Source organism: Apis laboriosa, unplaced genomic scaffold (assembly GCF_014066325.1).
Source record: "Apis laboriosa isolate Shangri-la unplaced genomic scaffold, ASM1406632v1 scaffold84_cov144, whole genome shotgun sequence".
Lineage (NCBI taxonomy): Eukaryota > Metazoa > Arthropoda > Insecta > Hymenoptera > Apidae > Apis > Apis laboriosa.
Genome location: NW_025224606.1, coordinates 279,546 through 297,362, shown reverse-complemented (window position 1 = coordinate 297,362; position 17,817 = coordinate 279,546). Strand labels below are relative to the sequence as shown.

The following is a 17,817-nucleotide window of genomic DNA, read 5'->3' as shown; positions in this document are numbered from 1 at the left end:
ACTTCGATTCAATTGCGAGTTTATTAGCTCGTACCAACTTCAAGTAATTACAAAAAGTTACAATCGATTAGTATATTTCGACGATCGGTAATTGAAAAGCCGCCAAAAGGTACTTCCGAAATAAATCGTAGACGGTATTAAGAACAGAGAAACGATGTAAAATAAGAGTACGGTGGCGCTCTGAAATTGGCCGACCAGCCAAATTTATTTCTAGGGAGTTAACACCGGTAGATCCGATTCTATGATCTGAAATTTGTTTTTGTTATCCGTAAAAATAAATTTAATTGAATTTCATTGAATATAATGGAGTACTTTAAAAAAATATATTTTTTATAAAAAAAAAGAATATAAGAAAAATAAATGGGTTATAAATGATAATTAATAAATAATATAATAATTAGATAAGAATTTATATAAGAGAAATGGCATGTAAGAGAAATAGATACAAAATGCTTTTAAAATGCAAATAAAATATTAAATGGTATAATTATTAAACTTTAGTGCAAATATAATAATACCTTTAAAAGGAATAATACCTTTATTACAATTGAATAATAATTCATATGTATATCCATAAAAATTTTTGCAAAATTTTAATCGGAATATGAAAAATATATGTGATTATATTACTATTAGAAATTAGATAAAATTACGTTTACATAACTCTAACTTATCGCGTTCTGAATCAGTTTTCTTATTTTTGTAAAGTGCCAGTCTTTTATATAAATATAAAAAAATAAATAATAAAATCATAATTTTTATTTTGCATTTCGATATAATAAGAAATGTATAATTTGTGATTCACTAATGAAACGAAATATATAATGATAACTGATATGTACATAGAAAAATATATGTACAGATTGTTCATTGTTAAATAGACAGAATGATTTGAATCGACCGGTTTTTATGTCATCCTATTTGTGTTGTTTGATGAAAGAGACATACTATATAAATAATATTTATTCATAATATATGTATAATATATCTTTGGCATATTTTAAAAATTATATGTACAATGCATTATTTGTATTATTATAATATAAATTTATAATATAAATATTATTATTTCCAAGAATCATATATTTTATATATATAAAGTACAAAGATCAATAAAGTTTTGATAAACATTTTTGCATATCAATAATAAAATAAAAAGTTAAAGAATTACTTATTATATATTCTTAAATTATTTTATCATTGACAAAAGAACATTGATGATTGATACATGTTTAGTTTGAAATTATTGAAATTTTCCATTAGATTTATCTAAGAATTTTATTGTTTTAAATTCATGTTTTTTATATTTTAATAAGGAAAAAATCTTTTTTATAATATTTTTTATTTCTATTATATATAGTATAATATTTTTTATTTCTATATAAGTATTTATGAATTGTAGAAAAGAAAAATAATTTAAATTAAAAATAAATATTTTTCTGTTTAAAAAAAATTATAAATTTATAGAAAAATGTAAAAAAAATTTTAAAAAAAGGAAGAATATTTATTAAATTTTTTTCCAAAATATTTTTTAAAAATTATATAAATTTGTAATTTATTTGTGTTAAATGAATAAAATTCTTATTTAAATGTAAAAAAAAGAGATAAATATTCTTTACAAAAGAAAATTTTTTTTAACAAGTTTTTATATAAATTTATAATATTTGTAATATTTATATTTAAAAGAGATGATTTTTTTTTATAAATAACAAATATTTTCAAAAATTTATCATAAAAATTTGTAAGTTTTTCAAGACAATGAAATTTTTATTTAAATTCTTTTGTAAATCTTATTGTTTATCATTTAATCATCATTATTTTATCGTTTATCATTTAAATAAATAACTTATTTTTAATCAACTAAATTAAATTTAAAAATAATTAATTAATTAATTTATAAATTTAAAAAATATATATTAAATAAAAAATATATATCAAGTAAACAGTATCTAAAAAGAATTATTTTATTGTTTAAATTAAAAAAAAATTAGTATGAATCAAAGACTGCAAAATTCTTGATTTAATTGACATTTATATAAGATTTTATTAAAATTAACATGTATCAGATCCCAAAATTCTTTTGTTATATTGATTTCTTAAAATTTGAATTGTATGTCTGTCACAAAAATAACATAAATTTTTCAATCATATATTAAATATTCGTTTGTTTTAAATCAATTTTGTTCTTTTTTTTAAATATTATTTTTCAAATTCATAATTATCATTTTCTGCAATAAATTTTATCTAAATAAATATCTACAAGGAAAATAAATTTCTGAATGAATTAAAAGAATGGAGGAAATCATGTTATTGGCAAACGTTACAATAGCTTCTTTCGCATTCTTGCACAAAAATATCATTCCATGATGTTTCTGACGTCACAAATCAAAAATCGTATAGACGAACCGAGTCAGGGTGACTTATTTATAGAGAGAATCAGGATACGAATAGAGCTTACATAAATAGACATCCATTTAATGCAGGATTGCTTTTGATAGTTAAACTAATCGTAAATTAGCATTCCATTTGTCTTTTTCCATTATGTGGTCAATTATCTTCAATATTTTATTCGTAATGAACATCTTCTTTTGCTATAGAGGTTAGAAAAATGCTCATTATTTCCAGATAATTATGAATTCGAATTATGATTCGCAGAAACATAATCCAATTATATAAGTTCTTAACAAGTAACAATATGCCTTAATAATAAAATCGATAATAGTTAAATCAATCCTTGTAAAATTGTGATTTAATGCATGTTGTTGTTTCAATGAAGAAAATTTCTACTTATTTTTAATTATCTTTTTATCTTTTTTTATTAAACAAAGATTTTTTAAATTTCGGAATATTTTTATGTACAATAATATATATTTAATTGATTTTTGAACTCAATTATGTTTAGATTAACATAAGATTAATTGATTAATCGCAAATTTTTTATAAAAAAAAATTTATTTACTTTATATGTAAAAATATATTTAATCTGTCTTTGAGTAGAAATATCTATTGTTAATTTAATGATTGTTAATGATCGAATCAAATCGCAAGCATGCTATCGTTATATATAGCATTATCTTGGAAATATATTGAAAATTATCAATTTTTATGGTCGTGTCAAATTGTGTGTTTACAGATCATGTATCGAAAAAATCTACTGGTCACTTGTTGAAATTGCTGATACAATGATTCTATGTGCACACTATTTAAAGAATAATGCTTCTTCTTTGATTTCAAATCAGCTAGTGATACATAGAAATAATATAACATGATTTTGCACATGAATTAAAATATTGACGCTTACGCTTGATATTACGAATACGCGATATACTGATTTATTTAATTATTAAATATCTAAATAATGAATATATTTCTTTTTAATGAAACCAGTTGCAAATTTTAATACAAACGAACATCAGTTAATATATATATATATATGTATTATTATTCTTTCAATTATTTATAATAAAAATATGTAATTTTTTTATAGAATGTACAATAAAATATTGATAATCTGAATTTCAATTATTCAGATTGACTGATTATAGAAATACAAAATGAATTATATGTATGTATTTAAATAGCGTTCTTTTATATATATTTAACGTTTCATTTATCCTAGAATACTTAAAAACAATTAATTTTTTTTTATATTTTTATATATTTTTATATTTTATATTTTTATGTTTATTAAATATATATTTTTTTATGTAATAAACATCTATATTTGAAAATTGTTTAACTTTTAATTTTTTCATTGTTTTTAGATATTTTTTATCAATTAATTATGAAAAACCAAATGAATTTATTTCCAAATTAGATTTCCAAAATATATATATATATAATAACATTTGCTATATTAGTAGAAATTTTTAATTTCATTTAAATGAAATTGAAAAAAAAAATGTTTAAACATGTAAACAATTGCAATTTGTGAAATTTTTATTCTTCGCTAATTTTATTATATTATATGATTTCTACTTTATATTATTATTTACTTTATATATTATTATACTTATTTCTTCTATTTGGAAACTGAGAACAAGAGAGATTCTGTTCTATTTCGTATATATTGCTTATTGAGAATTTATTTCATTCTAAATAATCTCGAATGAAATTTGAATCCAAAACTATGTATCGGCTTTGAATCATGTCTTTTGATATTTTAGATTAATCATAATCGCTTAATAAAAAAAAGCAAGAGGAGAAAAGCAACTGTTTTTCCTTTGTTCATTGACAGCTATTATATTTGCAGAATATATTTATGTAGGAATAATGGGAATACCTTATAAGAATTGAAATTACTAAAAAAATGTTCTTACAAAAGTTTGAATAAATAATATAATATATATATAAACGGATCATATAATATTTTTTATAATTTTTCTGTAAATGTCAAAGCACATATGAAAATAATTTTTGTTTTTTAAATATATTATATATTTATAATTATATAATTTTTAATACATTAATTAATGCAGTTTTTTATTTCTTATGAAAAATATCATTATTTATTAAAAGTATTTAATGGAAAAATTGAAAGTTATTAGAAAAATTTATAAAATTTAATATATGAAAATAAAAAAAATATGAACAGATTTTACATAATTTTACATTCTCTCTTTTATACTCAATTAAAATATCTCGAAAACTAAAAATTTTTTAACATAAATATGTTTTTGTAAGAAATAACGAATTATATTAATTAATATTAAAAATTATATAATTTTATTTAAAAAGATATACATAACTTTCATATTTCTATATATCTTATGTATATTACAAATAAACATAAGTGTAATAACGTAAGCGTAATTATATATATTTCTTTATATCAAACAAGTTTTATAAGAACATTAAGAATAACTTCAATCTTTTGTAAGATATTTTATTATTCTGACTTAAATATCTTGTAGATTTATTGAATATATCGTGCAATACAAAATTATATAATTAATTAAATTATATAACATTGCATCATTACATGACAGCATTATGTTTTATAATATTAGTTATTCAGTTTTCTGGGCACCAATAATATTTTTAGATTAATAAGATAATTCAATAGTAAACGGAAAGAGTGATCCACAGGAAATAGGAACAGCAATGATTGTTTCAAAGAAAACGAAGATAAATTTTTTTTTTCTGTTCTTTTTTATTTTTCTATTTTTTATTTTTTCCTTTTTTTTCTTGCTTTTTGTTGGTCGACAGCGTATCGTGCGTGTCGATCGATAAAACAGTTGCATTTATCCATCGTGGTATGTGGTGGTAAAGCATCGTTGAACCTTCATAAATCCTATAACGAAAAAAAGTATGTTGATCGGTTTTTGAGTTTCGACATTGGCCTGCACGAACTTATGCCGCTTTTACATAAATTACATTTCGCGGTGAATAATCTATGCCAAATACATCCATTGTTATGTATCTTCCAATATAAATATTTTGGCGGTGAAAGTTTCTTTCTATTTTTTTATAATGTGCGTCTCTGCATTTTTACATGCATTATATTTATATCTATGTATGTGAAGAAAATTTGAGAAATATGTATTATAATATTTTATATGTATAATATTTTATATATATATAATATTTTATATATATTTATATGTATTATAATATTTTTATTAAATATATTTATTTTAGTGTATTTTTTATTATTACTTTAAGGTTTAATTTAAAATATTTTTTGAAATTACTATCTAACAATATACGTTTCTTTGACTTTATATTATGTTATATTATGTAAATATTGTAAATTGTAAATATTATAATACATATTTTTAACATTATTTTTATTATATTAAACAGTCTCTATTTTAAAAATTTCTGAATTTTTGAATTAGTACTTTAAAAAATGGTCGTAAATTTAAAAATAAATCAAATTTAAGAATAAATGCATATAAATATATGTATATATATTTACTATTTTTTTTTAAGTCTATAAAATTTTATTCAAATCAAAACCTGATAGTCTATGACTCTTTATTAGTATCTTTATTAAATATTTATCATTTTAACTCACAAATATCAATAGTTGAAATAAAAAATTATTCAAATTTGTAAATATTATTTGGAAACATTTCATAAATAATAATAAAGTATGAATATATGCCAACAATAAAAAAAACCTATATATATAAACTGTTCAAAAACCAATCAATGTAAGTCAGATTTTTTGAAAATGACTTTTATAATTCAAAAATCTCTTTATTATTCAAATTATAATTCAAATTTAATTGAAAAATCAATTAAGTAACTATTTATATTATTATATAGTATTGATTTAATTATAATCAAAAAATTTAAATAATAAAGATTCTTGAACAATTAAATCATTTTCAGAAATGTGATTTATATTGATTCACTTTTGAATTCTTTATATAAGATAATATTTTTATCTTAATAAAATGTCCCATTTTGAATATCAAAAAGATGTTTTGGTTATAAAAATGACAATACTGCAATATAAGCCACAAGTCAATATTGATCATTCACAAGTATAACATTGGAAATAATATTGAATTTTATAAAAAAAATATACAATAGCTTTTAGCTTTCAAATAATTTACAATGTAACGTATACAATGTGTAATAAAAAAAGCAGATTTGAAAAATATTAATTTTATTCAATGATTTTTAACTTTTTGGCAATTTATATTTTATTATTAAAGTTATATTATATATATATCGTATCGTATATATATAATATATTTTACTCTTATACATAAGAATTTCCAATATGTTAGATATATATACATATAAAGTCGTATATATATATATATATATATATATATATATTGGGATATTATTATAATTATAATAATATGGATAGTCGATTATGAATATTCATACAATTTTAAAAACTAAAATAAATACAAAAATTTATTTATTAAGTTATAAAAAATTGAAATTTGTATAATAAAATGAGATAGAACGAGGTGGTTTTTTTTTATTTTTTCTTCATATTAGCGTATCATTCAGTCTCTGTTCAATTACATTTAATACAAATTAAATTACTTATAATTTAATAAATAAGTTTTAACTAATTTCTTTATATTTTCATAGTTGTGTCTAGAACCGATTCTTCAAAGATCTTTCTTACAAATATATATTAATATTCTTTATTTATACTTTATAATTGCAAAACCAATCTACAATGTAAAAGACCATTATAAATTAATGTTTTCTTCATTGCAAACATCATGAATGCAGAATTAATTTGAATCTAAGATCGAAAAAAACAATAAATTTTAGATTCTTTTAAATATAATTTCTACTATATTCGTTAATTTTCTCTTATCAAAATAAGCCCAATGTATAATTTGGATATTTTCTTTTTTAATAGGTGTTATTATTTATTAAAAATACGCAAATATAATTTAAATATTATATGTTTTATTTTATTTTAATTAAAGGAATCTCATAAATATATTAATAAAAATTTTATGAAGAAAAAATCAAACAATTAAATTAAATTTTATTATTATATTTTTTATCTCACAGATATATTTTTTTAAGTATAATTGGTTTCCTTTTTTATTCATTTTTTTTTCAGCAAGAAACATAACAAATTATCTCTGGTCGAACTATATTATAAGTAAGAATCAACACCGTTATTGGATAATATTAGCAATTATTATACAAAACTTGTATTCAAAAATTGTTATAAAATATTTATTATATTACACTTCATTTTAAGATGATTATAATCCTTATATATTATTATATATTATTATAAATTATTGTATATTTTTATATATTATTATAAGGTAAATTATATTAAATATTTATTTTCTTAATTTTTATCAAAAATCTAAGGGTTTATATATATATATATATATATATATATAAAACAAATATATTTATAAAATTATATATATATGACTATAAATAGAAAATACATAGATATATACATTGCGCAAAATATAATATATATATATATATATATATATATATATATGTGTATTTTCTATTTATAGTCATTGTGATCGGAAAGTTAAAAAATAAATTAGTAACAAAAAATAATAATTTCATTAAATATTTTCTTATTTTTCTAATTTTATTATTTCTTAGTTTTATTTAAAATTTCATAATGTTTTTATTTAAAAAGGACAATATAATAACAACTTTAAAAATTATCATTTTTTTTATTTTTTATTTTTTTTTAAACGAGAGATATCACAAGTGAAATATAATATAATATAAATATAATAATTATTGAAAAATAATCATTATTTTAATTTTTTATATATAGAATGTTATATATTATATTATTATATATATATATATTTTTTTTTGTATACGTATATTGCATTCAATAATAATATTTTACAAATGTCCACATAGAGAGAGCATCTATGAATATATCTTATAATGGATATATAGAGTGTCGTAATGTGATTCATATTTTTCTATTATTTATAATCATAATAAAAAATATTTTGAATTATATTTTAATGATATCAAATATATTATAAATAACGGAGAAAAAAATGTCAAAAATATTTTGTTTTTATAATGAAAATATCTTATCTATATCTTTGATAATAAATAGAATATTTATTTTATAAGATTATTATAAAAGATTGTATGATAAATTCAAAAAGCATATTAATTACTCAATATTTTTAATAATTCAATATCAAATTTACAATATATTTTATTTTAATTGTTTCAATATTCAAATTATATTTCAGTCTTTGCAAAATAATATTCTGTTCCAAAATAAAATATATTAATAAATGAAATATTATTTCCATTATTACTATTACTATTTAATATTAAGTTAATTAAAATATCATATAAAATATGCTTTTCGAATTTATCATAAAGTTCCTTATAATTTCATGAAAAAAATAGCATATGATCATGTTAAAATGATATTGATTTCGTTATAAAAAGAAAGTATTTTTGGAATTTTTTTATTATTTTTTATATTTTTTTTATAATATAGTCGATATCGTTAAAATAAATAGCACAAAAAGTAACGAGTCGTATTCATATGAGACACCCAGTATTTGCAGACGATATTGTCAAGCGACGACTGTATCGGGTGTTCTCGCGACTGTCACGGACTTGCACAAATTGGACGTTTTGACATCTCCGTATATGTCACAGGCATAAGTGTTAAAGAATTAATCTATTCAGCATTTTAAATGTCTAGTACAAAAGGCACACTATCTGTATGAAATGATTGGGTAAGAAAGAAGGCTGTTTGTTAATTCTTTTGTTAGGGAAAGTGAGAAAAATGAAATATAACATTCATTGGAAACATCTGACGTTAAGCTTGCAATTTCTTAACAAATTAATTTAAACTTGTACGTAAGCACAATTACATTTTTAGATTAGATTCGATCGGTCTATGAGTTAAGAGACAATTTCCGCGTTGAAGTTTTATCTTTGCTTCTATGTTCGGGATTATGTAATATATCTTGAATTATAAACATTACATATGAAAAACACATGTTTGCTAAATATTCAAATATTTGAGAATCTTGAATTTTAGGTATAATTATTTTATTAACTAAGAAGAGTGAAATAGGACTGAAAAAAAAAAAATAGAAATAAATAAATATATAATTAGTATTATTTTTTTAAATGATATCGGATTTTAAGAAAATTTTTTCTTTGAAAAAATAATTATTAGTAATAAAATTAAGTATCTCATAAATTTGAAATCTTTCTGATTAGATCGAATCTTCTATAAAAAAATACTACTTCGAAAAATAGTATTTTTAATTTACATAGGATAAATTCGAACTTTTTATAAATATTTTATTTGAAATATTTTATCTAATTGTTTTTATAAATTTGTTACTAAAAATTCTTTTTAATTCTTTCTTCTTCTATTATATTAAAATCAATTATGTTATTTTTTATGCATAATGCAATTCTACAATTCTATAATTCTATTTTTTATATTATTTTTTATATTCTATTTTTATATTATTTTCAAAAATAAGATATATTTAAGCACTAAGCATCATGAGTTAAATATTATTTTTAAATAAATAAATATATATTCAATGAATAAAATACAATTAAACATTATGTTAAATATATTATTTAAAAAATGAATAGACTGAAATGATTTGTTTATATAATCATTACATTTATCTGATCTACTCTGTCTTTGTCTCACTTCATCTAATGAATTTCAGTTTTTTATAACTTAATAAATAAATTTTAACTAATATTCTTGTTTTCTTTTTTATGTTTATTTTGACTTTTAAAATTGATTTTCTGAAGATATTCTATAAATATTTTAACATTCTATATAAGAAATAGATTTCAATTGATTAGACAAAAAAATACATATTTGATTGATTAATTTCAATGGATTCTGATATATTTATAAAAATGTTCATACATATTGGCCGAATATTACATATGATATGTATGATATATTAATCTTTCATATATATATATATTATATGGGAATGGGCGTATAATTTGTCAAAATTTCTTATAAGAAATGAAACATTCTTTTCTGATTTTTAAAGATTTCGATTATAAGCAGTTATATATAAATTGTTATAAGTAAATTTTCAAAATTATAAAAAATATAATAAAAATATAATGGTTCAAAAAACTTCTGTTCAAATATAATCTTTTTATAATAAATCTGTATAAATCTATACAATCCTGCGAATTTAACATTAATTATGATAAAATAATCAAATTAAAATTTCACATGAAATCTTCACTCGTAATAAATAAAATATTATCATACAGATATATACAGCATATAATATGCATATATATATATATTATGTTATTATTGTTATTGTACAGATATATATATATATATATATTATATGGGAATTGGTATTATATGTGAATTTCGGTATCCATGAAAGTTCTTGGTTATAAAGTTAAATTATATGTACAAACAGGCATAAGATGATTTCTTATAAAAAAAATAAAGAAAAAAATTTTTTGAGTACAAGTAAAATTCGTTAATATTGATTAAAAAAATCTAGAATTTTATTCTTTTAAAAATTAATTTTCAAGAAAAATAAAGAATTATATATAATTTCACTTATATTTTTCAAAAAAGTTTTCAAATTTGAATTTTTTTTGAAATAAAACCTAGTACGAAAAAATGTTATTATTGTTATTATTATTTATAAATCAATAATAATATATTTTTCTTTATTTTATAATAATGATTACTAAGATTTAATAAAAGATTTATAATGAGTTAGAAAAATAATCAATAGTTTACAAATATTTATAAAATAAAAGTTTTGTTCGCATCGATTTTGCGAAAACCGTATTATCGATTAATCAAAATTATAAAGCTTTCAAATATTCACAAATTTTCGACATTATTGAAAATTCATTAACAAAAGAAAGGCGAAACTTCAATAATTTCCTTTCGCTATGAAGTATATGTGAAGTATATATTGATATATATTGACAACATAATTGAAAAATTCAATCTACTTTCAATTATTAAAAAATAAGAAATTAAAAACAAATTATAAATTATTTTTCATATTTATTGCATTTTAATTAAAATGAAAATAAATATTTTATTTCCATTAAATCCGAATGTAAATAAAATTTGCCCATTAAACATTATATCTTTAAATAATATTTATTTAATATGAAAATAAATTAAGTTATATGTTCTTAAAGTTTTCTATTTGTTTTCATTTATTTAAAATTTTTCTGAGTTCATTTTTTTTCATTGTAATCAGCTGTTTCATTGTAATCATACAAATATCATATTTTACATTGATCAAACTTACATTTAACGCAAATGAAATTGAATCTTGAAAATTAGTAAATATTTTTCCGTGATTTATAAATGATTAACTGGAATATCTAGTATTTGTTTATGCAAACATTTCAGTTTCTTAATAATTTTTTTAACTTATTACAAATTTTTCCCGTTTCTTAATTCAACGTAAATCATCGCCATCATTATTTTTTCCAGATCTTTATAACATCCGGTCTGTGAATCATTCAACAAACAAATCATTTAATTCTGACGTAATTGTTTGTCATAAAAATGTCGAGATTCAGATGTGTCGTGACGTGACCTGATAATTTTACTTTGCCAATTTGCTAATATAAATTTCTTATCAGCNTATATGTACTTATATGAATTTTTATCAGAAGACTTAATCAAATATTGATGTCAATATATCGATTAGTAACGATGATAGTTTCATCATTGATATTGTATAAGCGAATAAAACAGGATCATTGCCATTATTTTGAATGTTTTGTTAAATATTTTAAATAATCTTCGACGAATTATATAATTGATAAAATTTGTTTCGATCTAAATAACTATAATTCGAAAACTATAAAAATTGATAATATCGAAATGCAATTATTATTTGATATATTGATAATATAGTTAAGATATCGTTAATATGAATAAAAAGAGATAAATTGCAAAATTTGAATGATTTCATTATTGCATGATTTTATTATTATATTGCATTTTTTTAATTAAATTATTTTCATTTTTTTTAACAATATATCTTTAATTATATTGATATGTCATTAAATATCAATAATAATATCAATAACTTATCTAGTTATTTCTAATAGCTTTAACAATTATATCGTTGAATATATATATATTGAATGTATATATAGTTATATAGAATATATGTATATAAGTATATAAGAATATTAATAATTTATTCGATAATTAATAATTTATCTTTATTTTGAATATTTGATGAGTAAGTGAACAGAATTATGATTTAGGAATTATGGTTTATATATTTATAATAAGAATTGTATAATAATAATAAATTTATTTTTTATTTCTTTTTGTAATTATTTGTTTTTTTATTTGTTATTTTTATTTCAAATAAAAGATAGGTTTATTAAGTATTTTATGTTAGATCAAATATTGTTAATTGAAGATCTTGCAGTAAAAGAAGAACAGATAAAAAGTAATTATTTATAAAATTGTTTTTTCTTAATATTTCTTTTAATTAAAAAGAAAATTAAAATTGATATATTTATATAATATCTATATAATATAGTAGCCAAAATTTTAGGTAAACTAATAAAATGAAATATTTATTTGATCTATATTTTAACATAGCATATTTACATAAAAATCAAATGTATTTTTCTATGTACATAATATGCTCATATATATAATTATACATAAATATATATAAAAATGTTCATAAAATACTAGGCACTTAGCTAATATAATTAAGAATTTATTTATATTTTTTTATTTATATATCAAATTTTCCACGGATATATACTCACGTATATAATTAAAAAAGAATTCATATTTTTACAGTAAATATATAGTATATATTATATAGTATATAGTAATATATAATATAGTCTTTTTTTATAGTACTTATGAAATTTTAATTTTAATTTTAATTTGATAGATAGTACTTTACTTTTAATAATTTCTGTATATTTTCACAACATCGATTTAATCGATTGGATATATCAATTAAATGAATATGGATTTCTTTTTTTTATTATGATAAATAATTCCATTATATTTTTCAGTTTCTACTTCTATATATTTTCTTAACTTTTGTTTATATATTTTTCTATATCTATCTATGATATTAATGTAATTTCAATAGAATTTAAATCTAACGATTCTTGTTCCGGCTATTTTATTATACGATGATTTAAGAATGTTTTAACAACCAACATTACGTTTCGAATCATTATCTATCTGATAGATTCAGTTTTCTACTATATAATATAATATTCTACTATATAATATAATATACTAATAATATAATATAGTCTTTGGCAAATGGAAGTAATATTTTCTTTACAATGACTAACTATGTAAATCTATTCCTGATATTTATTGTTTGATGAATGGGATTTATAGTCACCATCATTTTACAGTCGTTTTTATACAATTCTTTTCTATATTCTTTTCCATATATCTTATGTCCATATACGCATATATCTATATTTTTCTATTAGATTCAAATTTAAATTAAACTTAGATTCGCCAGTAGAAATTATTTTCGATTATTATTATATCCAATTAATATATTTCTTCTCGAAAGTGATTTTTGCTCTGTAATTTTTTTTGAATAAAAGATTTATTGGCAACGTTATTTAATTGAAATTCATTTAACTTTCGTTGCACGATTATTAGTATTATTAATATTTTTTAAATTTGTTGATTTTTATGAATATCAACTGAACTTTTAAATCTTACGATTAGTTATTCTATTAGTTTTTCAGGATTTTACATCACGAGGAACATCTGCTGTTCCATATATTGTTCAATATATCTTATAGCTTGATGATAAACCATTACAGATATATGAAATTTAACAGCAATTTTCAGATATGACATTCTATTTTTACAAAGATCTTGTACTGACTGCCATGGTATGATATTATAATAAATATATGTATATTTATTATAATATATGTATATTTTTTATGTATAATTTATGTATATATGTATATTATAGAATAGATACTTTTTAAAAAAGATGCTTTAAAAAAGACACAAAAATTCAAAGTATAAATATATATAGTAAATAATATACTAAATATACTGGCTACCATTATATTTTCAATAATCAATAGTCATTCAGTCATTAAATCTTATTTTAATTTCTGATAAATTTTTCAAATTTAGAATTGCTTCCAATTTGTACCAAAAATATATATATATATATTTTTATTAATAATAAATGATAAATCACAATTTATTGATTGTTTCATTAAGAAATTTGTAATAAGTCACTTGTTTTATATAATGTAAATTTTTTTTTTAATTTATTATGCATAATAATTCAAAATTTTGGAAAGTGAATCTGACTCTTTTCAAAGTCTTCAATTCAGAATGCCAGAATGGTGGTGGAATAAAGAAAAGAAAGAAAAGGGAAAAAAATGTGATGAACAAAGGAAACAGGTTCTGTTTTTAAGAGATGCGATTCTTCTTTCCGCGTCCGCTCCGCTTATTCCCGCCTTTTATAACTGCCACTCGTGTATTTGGGTTATACGGCGTCCTTTTTGGATACCACGAAGGAAAAAAAAAATATCGTTGAATGCATCGTTGGTCTGGTGTGCATTATAGGAGAATGAAACGTATAATTAAGTAAATAGGTACATGAATGAAATTGAATAATTTTTATTCGATTAACGAATAAATTTCAAGGATTTTTTGTAAATAATAACAATTACGTTCAAAAAAATATCATTCGTTAATTTAATGAACTTTAATTCCTCCAAATACAAAGATATTAGAATATTTTTCTGATAATCTAATAGAATTTAATAAAATAAATATATTTCAAAAATCATAACTTTAATTCTAAGATTTAAAGTTGTAGACGTTTTAAAAATGTATATTGATACTTATGTGTTCTATAATATGAGTTAATGATTATATGAGATATATTGCTTTAATGATAAATGAGGATAAATGCTGATTTTTTTTTTTTAATGAGTTTGTAAGTATTGCAGTTTTCTAGTTTTTTGTATGCATTCTAACAAAATTAAGATATTCATTACTAATTAAATTTATTGAAATCAAGTTTGATTTATATTGAAATTGTTTTAATCATTCTATTTCTTAAGAATTTCATTTCAAATCAAAATTAGATTATTTTTAAACATTCATGATTTTTAAATTTTGAAAGTTAAGATTTTCAGAATTTCTATAAATTTGTGAAAAGATACATTCAAATTTTTTTGGAAGAAGTTTTATCACAAATCATTTGTAACGTTATTTGAAAAATATTTATTCGAATATGATTTTATTCATTGAAACGGATGACGTTGCATGATACCATCCAGGATTTAATGTTTTTGAATTAAATGTTCTTGAATCAAATTCTTATTCAAATATTTATTAAAATGAAACTTTTAATATAATATAAAAATTTTATATATTCTTATTTGTAATTGAATAATTGTTGTGTTAATTGAATAATTGAATCTTGAATAATAATATTTGGATAATGCCAAAAATAAATTATTATAACATTTATTATTTTATTATTTAAGAATAGAAAGTATAAAGATATTTTTCTGTTATACGGAAATATTTTTTTATCTGCAATTTTTATTTTCAAAAGCCATTTTACTTTTGTTTAAATTTAAGTGTGTTATGTCTCTTTTTGTACTTTTTAACTTATATTACTTTTTAATTTTTTTCACATCTCAATATGTTTCTATATTATATACAATGTGTTAATGTATTCGTGAGATATATTTGGAAAGATTCTAAAAGCAGAACAAATATAAAAATACATATATAAATATATCTATTGAGGCTTATTTACTAAATTATAAATAATTTATTGCTTCTTGCTTATAAGTTAATAATTAAATAAAAAAAATAAATTAAATAAAGATTTTCGAATAAGAAATTATTTATTATTTATTATTGATTATTTGAAAATCATTCATATAACTATAGAAGAACTTGCAAGTGCTAAGATGATAATAAGGTGCTAAGATGTATAAATCTACAAAATGAAAGGAAGAGGTGCGAAATTTGGAACACATCTCGGAGATTTCTATAAAGAGATAAAGGGATTAAAATTTAAACAAGATCAGAGAAGAAATGATATGGAAAATAATAAAAATTTCAAAAAAATGTTTAAATAAGGATTTATATGCATTTAAAAAAGATATATATAAATGAATATAATAATAAATAAATAAGCATAAATCAAATAAATAGATTACCAAAAATGATTTTATAAGATTAATTATTTTAAATTACATTTCCAAGAATAGAAGTTATATATGCTAATAATCATGATTATTATATGTTTATATAATATAGAGATGACAAATTGATTAGCAAGATAAACATTGATATATCTTATCTATAAGATATTAATATATTCGTGGAATAAATTTAGAGATTATTTAATATGAATAAAGAGATCATAATAAACATGAAAGTTTATATATAAAAATTTTAGTTGTTTTATTAAGTTATGGTAGAATATTAATTATATGAATAATTTGTTCTTCGAAGGAATTAATAAGAAATGAATCAAATTTAAATACATCATTAAATAATTAAAAATTAAATAATCTTAATTTATATTTTTAATTTGTTCTTCGAAGGAATTAATAAGAAATGAATCAAATTTAAATACATCATTAAATAATTAAAAATTAAATAATCTTAATATGTTAATATATTAATTTAAGTATATAAATTTAAATATATTAATTTAATTATATTAAAAATTTAATTATATTAATTTTTATTATATAAAATTATTTAATAAAATGCTTAAAAAAAATAATGAATGAATCTTTTTAGGATATATGTTCTAGAATATAAACATTGTTAATATATCAGTTTAAATATGAATTCATTTTATGTTCAAATAATTGGTTGTTTGAATAACCAATAATCAACATTTTGTTATATAGTAATTGAAATTTGCATTATATAGTTAATTGTTAGTTTTGATAAAATAGTTTTTGATAAAATTAATATGGATACATATTATATTTATCATCTTAATTTAAATATGGAAGATAAGCAATGTGAATTTAGTTAATATATATGAAATGAGATAAAGAAGTGGCAATAAATATATTTTAAAATATTTTTTTTTTTATATATAATATATCTTTTTTGAGATAAACATAATTATTCATCTCTTTACTTTTATTGTGTCATTTCAATTATAATTATTTACATATATATAAATTTTAAGTAATTATTACGAATGGTTAATTCTAATATCAACATGAGTTTCTATAATTTTGATATTAATATTAATATATAATATAGTAATTACATATATATATTATTCTGATATTAATATTGTATATAATGCAACTATATATATATATATA

At 18.7% G+C, this 17,817-nt stretch overlaps 1 protein-coding gene across 2 annotated transcripts in view; it reads left to right on the top strand.

The window, feature by feature from the left end:
* LOC122719555 (cytohesin-1) overlaps positions 1-17,817 on the top strand; it is a 157,308-nt gene that overhangs the window by 38,790 nt on the left and 100,701 nt on the right. The window lies entirely within an intron of this gene.